The sequence below is a fragment of the Anneissia japonica genome, unplaced genomic scaffold, assembly GCF_011630105.1.
Source record: "Anneissia japonica isolate Jap-2015-1 unplaced genomic scaffold, ASM1163010v1 scaffold287804_len44811_cov144, whole genome shotgun sequence".
In the NCBI taxonomy this organism is placed as follows: Eukaryota; Metazoa; Echinodermata; class Crinoidea; order Comatulida; family Comatulidae; genus Anneissia; species Anneissia japonica.
Genome location: NW_022684775.1, coordinates 443 through 17,675, shown reverse-complemented (window position 1 = coordinate 17,675; position 17,233 = coordinate 443). Strand labels below are relative to the sequence as shown.

The following is a 17,233-nucleotide window of genomic DNA, read 5'->3' as shown; positions in this document are numbered from 1 at the left end:
TCGACTGGTTTTATTTTTGTAGGTTTTTTTTTTTTAATGAAAAGTGTATTTGTTGAAGAAGCCTTTTTCATGCTTTTATACGAGAATGTTTTAGTGGATTGTGGTTGTTTTCGTGGTTTTAAGACTGATGATATGTGTTCAAGTAAAGCATTGGATCTTTTAGTTTAGTGTAGTAAATCAACAAACCTTATATTAATGACTGTATGCGTTGCATGCATATAATAATCACAATAATTCCTTCTTAGAATAATGACGTATACGAGTTAAGCAGGTACATACTGTACCACATATTTATTACGTTATTGTTTCATTTTAAATATAAACCTAGAGAACGTTACACAAAATGACATATTAGCGACCTGTACATTTTTGGAAGGACTTTTTCTGTGAAAGAAATTTTCCATTTGTCCGGTTAAATAATCAAAATTTTAGGTTTTATTTCAGTCTTAAACTTATAACATTTTATCCACGAATAAGTTTGGGCCCTTTAAAAAAATAAACAAACCAAAAACGGTTTGCGAGTAAGAGAGGGAGAGATACAAGCTTTCATCAGCCAAAAAAGCGAGTCTCTTGTAATTTCTTATTCCAACCAGATGGAATAATTTCTTATTCTAACCGGATTTGCAAAATCCGGTTAAACTACACCATATATTTACTTTTATTTTTTACTGTGCAGTTAGAGAAATGATTTTCAAATATAATCCACTTGGGCCCTTATTTGGAAATTATATTATAGAATATAGGTAAAGCATACTTTTAAAAAAATAAGTAAAATCATTTTCTCTGATGCTTATTGAAAATGTGAACTTTGGGAACAAATGGACAATCTTTACATTCGTCTTCTTTTTCACCCAAATTGCTGGTTATTTTAAGTCGGCCCGATTAAAGTCGCCTTCGACTGGTTGTATTTACCAGCTACAGTTATTTTAGTTTGGGTTCGACCATCTCTTAATGGCGGTGTTTTTTATTCGATATGGTAGTTATAGTAATTCCTACTAGTTATATTAAATCCTATGTTATAATTTTAATTTAAAAAGTCAAGGTTCCCCTAAATAAGGTATGCTTTATAATTTTATTATAAAATGAACAAACTTAAATTTTAACAAAATAATCTGAGATTATAAACCCTCGGCCTGTTGCGCCATATCTATTTATATAGTCAATTCGCTCGTTCCGCTGGTTGTTGTATAGAGAGTGGTGTAACTTTTATCATTTGTGCATTTATTGAATACTTTTTTCATATTTTATTGTTATTCACAATTCATTTTTTTTTTGGGACAGCAGATTATGAGATATGCGGCCGGAAAATATTTGAAACGTTGTAAAATCTGCATAATACTCTATTCGAACGTAGCATCATAGGTCTTATGTGGCAAGCTCATCAACCGGGCTTACACGCCTTCCGGACCGCTTCCAGTCCGTTGGTCAGAATTTTACACATGGTCGATTCGCTCTAGTGTGTCCGTTGGTCAGTTCGCTCGAGCAGGCCTGGCTTAGCCAAACGAGTTGGCTCTGTCAGTTGCGACCTGTATAACGTTCTAAAATCTGCATCTTTCTTCCTATCAGCACCAAATTTTAGGAGGACCAAATAATATGAAATATTGTCAATGTTTGAAGAAAATCAGTCTAGTACTTGTTACGCCCGCAAGAACACACACTCACACACACACACCACAAACACACACACAGAATAAATATGGGCCTAGTGAAGGTGCTGTGTGCACCACAGATAAACATGAACATAATGAAAGAGTTGCACAATTTAAAAGTTGCAATCCAAAAAGGCTATTTATTACCTTTTTTTTATCTATGGGGCAATTTGGTTCAAAAATAATAAAAGTTACGATTAATTTTAAAGTGGGTAAAGAGGAGCAGGTGCGTTCATTATTTTTTTGTAAACGACCTGTTATAATTATGATTAAACAATTTACTAATACCAAATAAACAAGTCAATATTCTCCTATTAAGTTATATAATTGTATTAACAACATATACAAGCTATTTTTTTTTTATAAATTAAGGTGCTCCGTACAACAGATATTTCAAACACATAGGGAATAATAAGAGTTGCAGAATATAAAAGTTGTAATTAAAAAAGTTATTTTTTACTTTTTTTCAATATCTATGTGGCTATTTGTTTTATTATTGAATTATTTTAGCAATTTTACCTACCTCTCATTCAGAACCATTTTACCGGGGCCTTTTGTCCGGGCAATATTTAGCAGTTATCGTATACTCAGTTCAGTCTCGGATCTCATTTTTCAAATGAAAAACACGAAAGACTTGAATAGAGTTAAATTCTACCCCAAGTGCTGTATAACCTTTTTGGCAGCCCCCTTCTGATTGGGGTAGAAAACACTCTGGAGAACATTCACACACAGTGTTGTCAAAGTTATTGGGTAGGCCTATATTTCCTAACAATCCACAATTTTCTTTCCTTCTCCCTTTCAGAAATCCTGACGATGCCAAAAGGGGGAAAAAAGGGGGATAAATCGTTGAAGTCAAAGACGAGAAAAGGATCATATGCAAGCACTACAAAACTGGCTTATAACTTTACTCCAATTTATTATCTATTCCCCATCATACCCAACTTCAACAACTTATATATCTACCTTTAGTGAGAAACGAACATAACAGATAGGCCTACATAAAATAATGTGCTTTACAGTTACTGTCCAGAAAAACTAATGGTTGTTTTAACAGAAATAGACGAGGCGATTAGGATATTGTTTTATAAATGTATAAGCGCTGTAGCAAAGTCTTGGCTTGGCGCAACCTAGGCGATCCCGGAGGCTCCAAGTATTACAATGTGTAGATGAATATTCAGGTACCCAAAATTGCATAGTGACGAATTTGCACTGACATGTAATCATATAATTGTGTGTACATATTAAAATGTGTACCTTTGACAAAAGGGATAAAAGCAAGTATGTAATCGTTGACGTCGATAAAAAGAAAGGAAGCAGACGCAAATACTACAAAACTGGCTTTAGTGACAAATGAACATAACAGATACATTAAATAATGTGCTTGGCTTAGACGATTATGCCATGATTATGTGTGGTTAAATTAAAGTTAGAAAAGAATATGCTCAACCACAAACGTAATTGATGAATTCTACAGTGGCAATATTTACATCCACATAAAAATTCACATTGCTCATAATTTGGAATTTAGTGGAAAGATTTGACAACGTGTGTTTTGCATTCAGATACTTGCCAAACAATTAGCTCATTTAGAAACAAAATTTTAAGTTTATGTGACTTTTATGTATTTGTGGCACCCAGTCTTCACGTATTGTAATATGCAGTTTAAATAATTTCACTAATTTATTCGTTGTTCGTTGGTGTCCATTGATTTCTCTTCCAACGCCTGTATAGCCTATGGGTCTTTTTTAGTTGCCACTGGTCGTTTGATTAAATTACAACAACTCGAATTGCATTGTAAGAATTTTAATTTTGCAATTCACTAATGCGACGAATTAGATTATTGAGAGGCATACATTGGCCTAATGTTTGAGTGTTTTTAAAAATTTTATTTAACTATTGCTTTTCCTTAAAACGAGTGTATCCTGCGATCATCTTGTACAGTCGAATATTACTAAAATACAGAAATAGTCATATATAACATTATGTATTTTACTCGTATTATACGTCTCAATAAATCATGATGAAAAAGGCCGCCCACGCGCATGCGCTAACTCATATCGTCGATGCCATGTTTTTTTTGTTTTTGTTTTTTTTTGTATGACCGAAATAATTGTAGCGCTAAGTTCATTGCAGCAAATCCTCGAAATCCAACTTGGATATCTTTTGGAAACTAGGTTTTTCGACTTCACATTGATCAAAGAGAGAATAAATTTGTTAGTAAAGGATGACGAGAGCTCCAACGCGGTAAAAATTCAGAAGAATCCGGCTGCTAATAATGACACTATCATCGCGGGAACAAGGGCGAACCCTTCGGGTTAATCAGCCGAGACAGCCGGTGCACCACTGCCTAGCAAGGCTAAACCAACCCCGGCAGTGGCGGGGAACACGAAGCGAACCCCGATAATGCGAAAGAGTAGAAAGGCAAAGCTAAACTATAACGATAAAACCGCATCGCAAGGCGAGTCTAAGACAAGCTCGGCGGCGGAAAATCCCTTTGGGGAAAAGAGACCTGTAAAAAATGTGTCTGATAATGAAGCAGTCATGTCGAGACTTGACAAATTAGAGCAAATGTTTAACAAATGTATGAAGGCTTTCCCTGTTAGTGGGCGAGCTTATGACAGTGGGAATAACAGTGAGTATGACAAATTTGCTCAACAGGACCAGGGTGTCATTGAATTGGAGGACAATGTGTCAGTGTCTGAATTTATTATGGAACATGCCCCTTCTGAGGAAGGAGGTCAGGAAATAGGCCATCAGCCAGAGAGTACTGAGTTTAAGATACCTCTAATTGCTGCAAAATTCGCTACTCCTTCGGGAACCAGTGGTTGATGACATTGCAGAGACTATCAATTTTATGATGGGACAAAAGCTAGATGAGAAAACTTTGACTGAGGCAGCAAACAAATACCAATGCCCTAAAAATTGTGCTTGTGGCTTGGAAGTTTCAAAAGTGAATGCTACAATTTGGGACAACATTTCAAATCCAGTACGTTCACGTGACTTGAGATTACAATCTATTCAGAAATTCCTAGTTAAGGGAATTTGCGCCCTAGCTCAGACACTTGATTCAAATATGTCAGAAGCTCATCAGGATGCTCTGGCCTTATTTTGTGATGCAAATTTTGCACTGAATTGCTATCGCAAGGAGTGCATCAGGCCAGACATGAATTCACAATACCACTACCTTTGCAAGCCGACCAATAAAGTCACATTGTTTGGTGATGATTTAGTTCGCCAAGTGTAAGATCTGAAGGACCAACGTAAGGCCATGGAAAGGATGATGAGATCAAAATACATGCAACAATATCATCCCTACCAGTCCCGCCGTCCCCAGGCTATAAAAAACTTCGGCCTGGGCTCCGAGGGGCCACAGCACTACAAGCTCAAAACCCTATGGCTGGCTCGTCGAGTCACCATTTTTTAGACCGGGGGAAGGTAAAACAGAGAGATATCCCGCACACCTACACCCTAACAGCGGCCAAGAGAGACAACACACCACGGTTTCATCTCCGCCGGCAAGTAATGGGGAAAAATAGACTTCACAACAAATGTTCAAGAGGTGAGTACCTCACAATCTCGCATGCAGTGTGTTGTCGGAGGTCGTCTGAAGCCATTTTTTTTTATCAAAACTGGTGTTCAATTACATCAGACCCTTTCATTTTACAAGCAGTAAGGGGATACAAGATTGAGTTTGAGCCAGAGAAATATCCCCCACACCGTCAGAAACCCCTTTATCCTTACAAACGATATGCTGTTGAGACAGCTAAGATTAATGAAGAAATTGTTAATCTACAAAGAAAAGATGTTATTGAAACATGTTATCATGAAGAAAGGGAATTTCTATCGGAAATTTTCACCAGACCAAAAAAGAATGGTGGAATTCGCCTTGTCAGAGAAATATCCCCCACACCGTCAGAAACCCATTTATCCTTACAAACGATATGCTGTTGAGACAGCTAAGCTTAATGAAGAAATTGTTAATCTACAAAGAAAAGAAGTTTGTCAGAATTGAATAAATTTGTTAAATACCAGCATTTTAAAATGGACAATATCCATTCGGTGAAGACCCTACTTTCAAAGGGATATTCCATGGCTTCAGTAGACCTCTGTGATGCGTATTGTACCTTACCTATTCATTTAGCATCTAGAAAGTATCTTCGCTTTATCTGGAATAAGCAACTATGGCAGTTTAAAGCCCTTCCGAATGGTTTAACTTCTGCCCCAAGGCTATTCACTAAAATTATGAAACCTGTACTTGCCTCTTTAAGATGCTTAGGCCATCTGGTAATTGCTTATCTAGATGACACTATCATTATCGGTAAATCTAAAACTACCACTGAGAAAGCTGTGCAAGCTACAGTGGACCTTCTAAAAAGACTTGGCTTCATTATTCACCCAGAAAAGTCTGTATTAGAACCCATTTAAAAAATAGAGTTCTTGGGCTATTGCCTTGACACAAAAAACATGAGAGCTACCCTGCCAGGGAAAAAGAGTTGTGAGATCAAAAAGGCATGTATTGATTTATATAATGACAAAAAATCACCATTCAGAAGGTAGCACGAGTAGTTGGGAAAATTGTGGCAACTTTCCCGGCATCCAAATAGGGCCTTCTGTACTATCGTTCATTAGAAATGGAGAAAATAGGTGCGTTAAAACAAAAAGGTAATTTTGACTGGCCAACGTATCTTACTGACAAAGCAAAAACAAAACTGAAATGGTGGATTTACAATATAGGGCATATTTGGAGTCCAATATGCAGAGAAAAGGCATCCATGGAAATTAGAACTGATGCTAGTGGCCAAGGTTGGGGTGCCACCAATCTAAAGATCAAAAGAGGGGGCAGGTGCGCATGAACTTGAAAGGGCTAAATTAGATTAATTATCTAGAAGCATTGGCAGCAGGATTTGGGCTTCATGCCTTCTGCTCCCGTGTCAGAAATATACATGTTTTGTTACGATTAGACAATACAACAGCAGTATCCTATTTAAATAATATAAGGGGAGTGAAATCTGCTTCATGTAATGAGATAGCACTCCAAATATGGGACTGGTGTAGCCAGCGCAATATTTGGATTACAGTAAAACAATTAGCAAGATCCCAAAATGTTGAAGCAGATTACATGTCTCGAAAATTCAGGGACAATACAGAATGGATGCTTGACAAAGCCCTATTTCAAAAAATAGGCACAAGGTTTGATCATCCTAAAGTGGGCATTTTCGCATCGAGACTTAACACACAGTTCTCAATTTACGTTTCTTGGAGGCCTGACCCAAATGCCTGGAATATTGATGCATTTACACTAGATTGGGGTCCTCTAAAATGTTATGCATTCCCACCTTTTTCCCTTATCTCGAAGTGTTTGCAAAAAATAAGGGCTGATAATGCACAGGGAATTATGGTTGTACCATACTGGCCAACTCAGGCCTGGTTCCCTTTGTTAAATGACGTATTACTTGAGGAACCATGGTACATCAAAAAGGGTGCTTCTTTTCTTTCACAACCTGTCTGAAGAGCTCCCCTTCCCCTTACCAATCTCTCCCTTCGTATATGCAGGCTTGGAGTCAAGATTTCCACACACAAGGCCTCACTGCAAGGAGAGTAAACATTAAAGGAGCCTCATTGAGGGACTCTACTAAACGTCAATATAATGTGTACCTTCAAAAATGGAAAAAAAAAATAGTAATTGGATATGGACCCATACAAAGGTGGAGCACATTTCTTTTGTTAACATGTTGTTCTACAAGGAAAATGCAAGTTATAATGTTGTTAGCTCAGCACGAACTGCTTTGGCATCAGTTGTAACACTGAATGATAATAAACATTTAATAGGATCACATCCGTTGATTTGCAGATACTTAAAAAGAGGTTTTTTTTTTTTATCTGAAACCACCGATCCCTAGGTACAAGTCTATATGGAACGTAAGCAAAGTCCTGAATTTCCTCCAGCTCATAAGCTCTCACTAAGAGATTTGACTCATAAATGTAGCGTATTGTTAGCTCTAGTATCTGTTCAACGAATTCAAACCCTCCATCAAATATCTTTGGATAACCTACATATCTAAGGACCGAATGGATATTGCTTTTGACACTTTACTGAAGCAGAGCAGGCCCGGAAGAGTTGGTATTACCCTCACATTCCAACCATACCCTACAGACAAAGGTTTATGTATCGTACATTATATAAATTATTATGTGCATAGGACACATGAATTGAGAGGAACCGAAAGGTGCCTGTTTTTGACATACAAGAAGCCCGACCATGAGGCAACTAAACAGACAATAAGTCGCTGGATAAAGGTGACATTAGGGCAGGCAGGGATAGACACAAACAAGTTTTCTGCCCATTCAACAAGAGCAGCATCTACGTCCTGTGCCAAGAGACATGATATTCCCCTTTCAATTATCCTGAAACAAACTGGATGGCAAGGGGAGAGAACTTTTCAAGAGTTTTACTTGAAACCTCTGGAGGGGGATTCATTCCCACAAGCTATATTAAATCAGTTAATCTGACAAGTCGGTACACCCATGACAAGAACAATAGGGTTGGTGCATTCACATCATGTTACTTGCAATTTGTATTAATCAGTTCTTGTCAGGATATGGCTTGTGACTTCTGTAAGGCTTTGAAATCTTCATCATGATTTATTGAGACGTAGAATACGAGTAAACTAGACTAATTAAACGAAAACTTACCTGTTTGAAGTTCTTTTAGTGTTATAAAATTATTTAACAGTGAAATCAATTACATATTTGGTTTTCTTAAAGGCCGTATAATTTAGCCGGCATATACCTTTTTAAACAGACATTTTCGTGGTTATTGGTCAGGATGTATAACCCTAACCTGTTAAGGATAAGGTAATTCGAATTATAGCTAGTACTGTAACATTAGGATCATTTTGTTCGTCTTAAAAGATCCAAAGCAAAATTGCAGCATCAGCTGATGTAACCTGGTGACAGACTACCGGTATTAAAAAAAAAATTTAATTTACATTAAAAAAAAAATAAAGTAAAAAGAGTCCTAGTTTGATATGAACTTTTTTTGCAAGGGATATGTGCGCTGTACTTCGGGTATAAAGAAAGTTTATAATTAATAAAAAAAAATTCTATTAGAACACGTTTTAACTGCTCGACCAAATCATCCTAATTTACTCTTTTCTAAAAGGATTTTTCAACGTGTTTTTTTTTTTTTTTTGCGAAAACGATGCTCTTGAGATTATGAGTTTCCTACCTTAGCATAGGCCAGTAACGTTACGACAAGCCTGTTCGTGACTGACGCCGCGCGTCTTAACCTGCGGTGATGCACCTTTTATTCGGCCTTATTTCTATCCCGTATTTTTATCCTGTTTGTTATACTCCTATTTTTGAGTCTGTAGGAGGTCAGCTTTACCCACCAGAACCTGAACTTTAAAAAAAAAACACACACACTCTGAACAAAAGCAACTAAGTACAGTTCTTATACGTATTCAAATGGTAAGTAAACAAAAATGTGCGTTTTTTATATTCAAAATTATTGATCTAGACTTTCCAACAGCTTCTATAGCAAAACCTTTATGAAAATTAAGTGAATCGAAATATTTATAAGAATAAATATAAATTGCAGCACCGTTGTCTTCTAATTTTAACTATTTAATTATTGAATATGAATTACATTTACTGCTTCAACTTCCTAAATTTAACTATAATAACCCGACCAATTACATGTGATATTTCACAGTGAGTGGATATAAAATATCTATTAATTAAATTGTTACGATATAAATTAGTATATAATACTGTGTAGATCATGACATGTATTGTATTTTTTTTATTATTTTAAGTAGGGTTTGCAAATGAACAGCCAAGTAAGGACCACAATAGTCAAACGCTTAGCGAAATAGATTCGTGCGAAAATCAAAAGGAAAGAGGTGAGCCCATGTTTTTTTGTTTTTTTTTAAAGTAGGGCCTACTGTGAACATTTGTTAGTTGTTAACATCCATCCATGTACCTATCCATCCATCCTTCATTCATGTCAGTTATATGTTATTCAATACCTATACCTATTATTTTTCTTTTTAGTATTGTTAATTTTAAGTGAGGGCCCCATTGGAAACAAATTCTTCCGTTTTGATTAATTGGATCCTCCTGAATCCTGTAGTTTTTGTATTTATATATGATGGAATCGAAATAAAACAAACAAATATCACAATATTGGATCAGTTAGAATAAATGAAAGCGTATGCTCTCAGATAAATAGCTTTACATGGGGCTCATGTAATTTATGCTATTTGTTATTGTTAAAATATTGTGAACATTTATTCCCCTATTCCTCATTTTATTCATAATTCATTCATTCAAATTGCATAGGAGTTGCGAATCCCCTCACTACCTTGAACAGTCCGGCCAAGCGTCACAAGAAAGAGAAATGGACACCCCGCCCGCCTTTGAGCTCACAATATTTGCGCAATAATTAACAATTTTAATAAGACAAGTGTATATTAATTTCAAAGAGCATGGTATAAAATATCTACTAATATAAGGTAATGTTTACAATATATAAATTGTACTGGCCCAACAATTCAAGACAATATTGAAATCCAGTCGTATAACCGTGTTCACTTTTCATTCATTTGAACATTTATTGGTAACTGCAAAACAACAAGCAATAGATGCTAATAAGACATAACCCAAAAATTACTAAAACATGTATAAAATACAGTACAAGGATATGCACGTGCATGTACACTATCTTTCATACAGAAACTGTGCTGTCCTCTCAAGACGTATCCAAGATCACTGGCTATCAAGCTGCAAATAATTCAATAATCAAAGTCAAAGATAGTATAGAAATTATCTCTAAAAATATAATAACATAGCTGGGTAATGCAACAATTTCCAAGAGGATATTCAAAATAGCCATTACCCTTTATAAACATTATCAAAACAAGGCTAAGCTAGCACATAAAAGTTTAATGCCCTAGGTCAAAGGTCACATCTTTGCTCACACAGCAAGCGGACTTCTTGGTGCACGTCCATGCATATTGTGTCAAAAGCTAGGCTAGACATGCTCATATAGATTCCTGCCATAACAAGCGCAAATATCAATAATCAATACTAAGTTAGAGTACAGCGTTATTTCTAGCACATAACCATATTGACAATATGACTTTAATAAAACCTATGCAAGTTTGAAACTAACAATTTAACTATATTTACATCAGAACATAAGGTACCATTCTACCATTTAACTAGTTGAACTGAAAGCGCCCCAAAAAGGGCTCACTTCCAAAAACACAATAAACAACAATGGTAAAGACAAAGACACACTCCTCACCTGATGTGTCGCAACACATCACCCCAAACAATAAGAATGCAAATTATGAATCAAGGCATAATATGCTCTATTCAGTTAAATCATAGGAATTCAAAAAACACATTATCATCCACATAAGTATTTTAACAATTTCACATACTGTAATTATTTTCACATTAGAGAGCAGCTTAGCTCAGTCGGCTAACCTGGTGGTAGCCACTATGTGTGCGCTGAACCGTGGAGATCTCTAGGTCCCCTGTTCAATTCCCATCACTCTCCTTGTGTTTCAGCTAGAGGGCTGAAATACAAGTTACAATAGAGCATGTCTATCGGAAGAGACTTTTAAGCCCTTGGTCCCGTGTGCATTTATGGCTCATGTGCACGTTAAAGAACGCAGTACACTCTACAGAAAAGAGTAGGGGATTGTTTCCCGGTGTACTGTTCAATCATCTCCAGAAGGACCCCACTGGAAACAAGTCTTCTTCTAGACTTTCGTGGGCTATTCTTGGTGTTTACACCGAATAAATCCAATCCAATCCAATCCAATCCAATTATCAAAAGTTCTTCAAGAACTTAAGTTTCAGATTCTAACAATAACACAGGTTCATTAATTGGTCTTGTATATGTGCTCTTTGAGGATGGAACACGACCTTCTACTTTTTGCACTCTTCCATCGTCGCTAGTATATGCTTGTGTGATAATGGCAGTCGCCCACTGGTTTCTCTTTGCCTGATTATCTCGAAGCAGGACTACGTCGGAAACCTGGAAATTCCTTTGGTCAGTACACCACTTTTGCTTTTGTTCGAAAATTTGTAAGTAATGATTCTTCCACTTCTTCCAAAACGATTACTTACAAATTCTCGAATATTATTATATTATCTGATAAAGATATTATCTGATAAACATTGTAGCATTTTCCAATGGGCTCGATACATATTGCTGGTGTCTTTGTCGACAACCATCTCTTCGACACAACCACTCTTGTGGGTCAACAACATAGACGGGCTTAACACTGCCGCATCTTGTGGGTCTGATGATAATGGTATTAGCGGGCGTGAATTTACTATGGCTATAACTTCAGCCATGAACGTTGTTAGTATTTCATGTGTTAACGTTCTGCTCTTACAATCCAAAAGGAGAGAGTCTAAGATTCTCCTGGTCACGCCTATCATTCGTTCCCATGCCCCTCCCATTATGAGAGGCATGTGGAGGATTAAGTTTCCCTTCTGCACCATTCTTGAGTAAACCTGTCTGCAGGTGTTAATCGTTGATAGCCCCAATGAAATTAATTCCTTGATCTGACCATAACGCCTTAACTTTGCCTCTAATAGCAATGAATCGGCGTAGTGCGTTTATGAAGGATGACATGCTGAGTTTTTCTACGACCTCAAGTGCGTTTATGAAGGATGACGTGCTGAGTTTTTCTACGACCTCAATGTGAATAGCTCTTGAAGATAGGCAAGTGAATAACACTCCCCAGCATTTACTTTGCGAAACACCACCTCTAGTTCTCCTAGAAGAAACTTGCCAGGGACCGAAGCAGTCTACACCAACTTGCCCAAATGGAGGCCCTGGTGTTAGTAGCTCCTCTGCAGTGGCGTATCCAAGGGGGTGGGGGCACCCAGGCGCCCCCCCCCCATTCGAGAACTTTGAAGCAAAAAAAATTAGGCTAGACTTATGCTTATGCTTATGCTGTCACGGTTAACGTATATTCGGGTGTTAACAAGCAAGCGGCGTTTCTTATGGCACCTTCGGTGAAGTGTCTACCTTGATGGCATACTTTGGTGTGGTAATGAAGAACAATTAGGTTTGCAACATGACTTTTCCCTGGTATCAATATCGGGTGTTTTCCAATAAGAGGGAAGTCAGACTTGCCTAATCTTCCTCCCACGCTTATCAAACCGTCATTGTTCAACATTGGTGACAGTGCGATCACCGAGCTGTTATTCTGGATAGGCTTTCTCTCTTTTAAACAACTCATCTCTTTATCATACACCTGTTGTTGCAGTTCTTTGATAACAAAGATTTCAGCTTGCTTATGTCTTTCTACGGATTTATGCTGTGTGCATGCATGCCACCCAGAGCATGGTAGCATTTTCCCTTCTGTTCTAAAGAATGATGCTTGATGTTTCAATTATGCAACAGCACGTGTCAAGCTTGACCATGATGAAAAGCGTTTCAGTTTCTCTTTACTCAGCATTCGCGTTTTGCATATCACTGTCTTACTTACAGTTACATTTTCCTTCCTGATTTCCTTATCATTGTCAGGGTCAATGAGAGGAGACTTTACTTGTTCCTCTTCATTCATTAGATGCAAATGCTGGGGACCAGTAAGCCAAGTGCAAGTCTGCATTCTCAAAGGATCAATATATCTAGTACCTTGATCTGCAGGATTCTAATCTGTCGATATGTAGTGCCATTGGTGCGGTTCGTAGAACGATAATATCTTCTCAACTCTGTTGGCTACATTAGTATGAAGTCTCATTGATTGTTGTTGTTAAGGTAACCCAGAACTATCCTACTGTCTGAATAGAAAGTATTACTGTTGGGGGGAAAGTCTATCTCTGTGGTCATTACTTTGGCTAATTCTGTGGCAAGCACAGCAGAACAGAATTCGAGACGGGGAATTGTATGACCTTGTCTAGGAGCTATGCGTGACTTCCCTATTATAAATCCAACTTCGGTCCCCTTAATACTGTTTGTCTTTAAGAACGACACCGCTGCAACAACCTGTTTCGAGCCGTCACAGTACACATGTACGGAATCCACTACTTACCTTCTTTTAATTTTGTGATAGGTTCTTGGTATATGCAATAACTCCAACTTCCGTAGACTTGCTTTCCATAACTTCCATTCATATTTAATGTGTGCAGGCAGTGGATCATCCCAATCTGCTTTCAGTAACATCATGTTACAGAACAGGACTCTTCCATGCACCAAAACTGGAGAAACATATCCTTGTGGTCGTATATACCATTAATGGTTGCTAGAATACCACGCTTTGTGAATGGTTTTTTTTTCACAATAAATATGGAAGGTGAAGACATCTTCACATAATCGCCTCTGTAAGCCTAGACTTCTTTAGAGAGGAGCATCACCTACTTCCACATTCAAATCTCTGATGTCCTTTGCAATTTCTTCTCGATCAAATGCGTTCAGAACCTCTTGGCTGTTAGAAGCAATTTTATGTAGGCGTATTTTGCCACCATCCATTAAAACAGCCTACGTTCTTTTCACCAATGATATTTCAGTTCCATGGTCCTCGCAAGATATTAACTCATCATCTACATAGAAATTGTTATTGACAACTCAGGGTTGGCTGTGTTTGCGATGCTAATGCTTAACACCTCTTGTTTTGATTGGCCGGTCGTATATTTCATCAACAAGTCAATTTCTTCAGTCGGTAAGAGTTGCAGGTCCTCCAATTTATTCTCAAAACTATGTTTCCAAGAGTTAGAAGTTTCTGGTTTGTTATCAAAGTGGGTAGGCTGGTCTTGATTATGTCCCGTTTGAACGTGATTCTGCTTATATGAGAGGCTAACTGCAACTTCACTTTCTTTGAATCCTCCCTATTAGTGTTGACTTGGTAACCACCTATTTCTTGCTGATCCAGAGGCTGGTCATCCAACGGTTCATTATCAGCATCTTGAACCTCCGTCACATAATTTGAAGTGCGGCCGTGGGAATCATCCACCGGTAACTCTAATAGTGAACCCACTGGGCTAGTACCAATACTATGCTGGTCGTATTCGTGTAGCACAGAAGCTCTGGCTTCGGCTGCGGCTAAGGTTTCCTGTACTTGAAAATTATCTAGCTCCAGCTCTGCCTTCAGGGCATCCATTCTTGCTTGTGCTCTTTTTTGCATCAACTCACTTTATATTGGCTCATCTATCATTAAAACTTCCTCTATCATTTCCAACCTTGGCGTCACATTTGATGACAAGCTTTCCATGCAAAATTACATTGGTAAACTCATAAAATCTTTCATCTACGTAATATACCACTTATCAGAAAATACGTATCAAAACGAACTACGGCTCTGATTATTCACGCTTTCATTTTCTCCCGATTTGACTATTGCAACTCTCTTTTATTTCACATTCCTAAAATCCAAATTAACAGGCTTCAACGACTACAAAATTCTGCTGCACGCATACTAACATTTACTAACAGACGCACTCATATAACCCCCATTTTACGTGAACTTCATTGGTTGCAAATTGATGCCAGAATTCAATATAAAATTTTTTTTACTGACTTATAAGTCACTGACTCTCAATCAACCCGCATACATTAATCAACTTCTTCCCAAATATGTGTCTGGCCGTTCCCTACGTTCATCTGATCTCAATTTAATTTCTGTCCCTCGCACCAACACTAAGACCTTCGGACACAGATCATTTTCCCTTGCTGCAGCCACACTCTGGAACGCACTACCACTTCACATTAAAAAATCAACATCGATTGCTTTATTTAAAAAATCATTCAAAACGCACTTATTCCAACAATAACATGAAGCGCCACTGATAATTACTTCGGTTTTTTAAATAGTGCTATATAAGTTCTTACCTTATTATTATTATTATTATTATTATTATTATTATTATTATTATTATTATTATTATTATTATTATTATTATTATTATTATTATTATTATTTGGGCATATCGGAGGCGGGGTGCCGCCAATGCACCATCAGCTCTGGCCTCAGCGGTTGTGAGGGAGATTGCCGATGAGTGCTTCGATGATCTAGACTGACATCTTAGTTTATTTACTGTACTGGCCCGATAATACAAGACAATATTGAAACCCAGTCGTATAACCGTGTTCACTTTTCATTTCTTTGAACATTTATTGGTAACTGCAAAACAACAAGCAATAGATGCTAATAAGACATAACCCAAAAATTACTACAAAATGTATAAAATAAAGTATTAAAAATATCAAGGATATGTGCATGTACACTATCATTCTTACATAAACTGTGCTGTCCTCTCAAGACGTATCCAAGATCACTGGTTATCCAGCTGCAAATAATTTAATAATCAAAGTCAAAGATAGTACAGAAATTATCTCTAAAAATATAATAACATAGCTGGGTAATGCAACAATTTCCTTTTATAAACATTATCAAAACAAGGCTAAGCTAGCGCATCTTAAAAGTTTACTTCCTCGGATCAAAGGTCACATTTTTGCTCTCACTGTGAGCGCCCTCCTTGGTATACGTTCATGCATACTGTATCAAAAACTTGGCTAGACATGCTCATATAGAATCGTGCCATAACAAGCACAAATATCAATAATCAATACTAAGCTAGAATACAGCGTTATCTCAATCAAATGACCATATTGACAATGTCAATTTAATAAAACCTATGCAAGTTTGAAACTAACAAGTTAATTATATTTACCTCACAACATAAGGTACCATTCTACCATTTTAACTAGTTGAACTGAAAGCGCCCCGAAGAGGGCTCACTTCCAAAAACACATTAAATAACAATGTTTAAAGACATTACATAAATAACTCAAAAAGTAGGCTTACTATGTAGACCTCTACATAATATTTGTAGATTTACTGTACACTTTTTTTATTTTATTTAAGGAAGCAATGCAGATGAACAGTCTAGTACGGACAGGGATATCGAAAGTATAGATTCGTGCGATCATCAAGGTAAGACCATGTGTTTTTTTTAAATTATTGTAGAAACATTCATTGTTTGTTGTTAAATTAAAATTTTGTCAGATTAAAAACATTTGTAAATTGCAAAATGGTGAAAACAAAACAGAAGAGTATTTACAGGGATGACTTCATGCAATAGCAAAAATTTCGAGACACCACCATATTCGCTCTGTACTAAAAAAAACACTTCATTGGCTACCGGTCAGGCAACACATTGCTTGTTTTAACGTTTAAGACCCTTACATTTCCTCAACCTTCATATCTTGTAGAACTTTTTCCTTGCTATGCTTTCTCTCGTCATCTCCACTCTGCCAATATTTTTACAAACTCAAAAGTGCACAATTTCTAATATAAACGATTTATTCTTTTTGTATATTATTATGACCCGTACGTATATACTAGTGTTTAATATTATCTACATACATAGGATTACTGCTTTTTCTAATTTCACGGATATGATGTCTACCTATTTCGATTAAGTGAAAAGTCTACAAAAAGTTTACTCCAGTGTTACGTTGATGCACTCTCGCAATGACGCCATAATAATCAGTGGCAGATTCAAGTGGGGCCGAGCCGGCCCTAATTTTTTCAATTTTTTTTTTTTAAATGGAA

General features: G+C 37.0%; 1 pseudogene; it reads left to right on the top strand.

Moving 5' to 3' along the window:
* The first annotated feature begins 4,052 nt into the window (after positions 1-4,052).
* Positions 4,053-16,722, top strand: LOC117107387 (annotated as a pseudogene).
* The last annotated feature ends 511 nt before the right edge of the window (positions 16,723-17,233 follow it).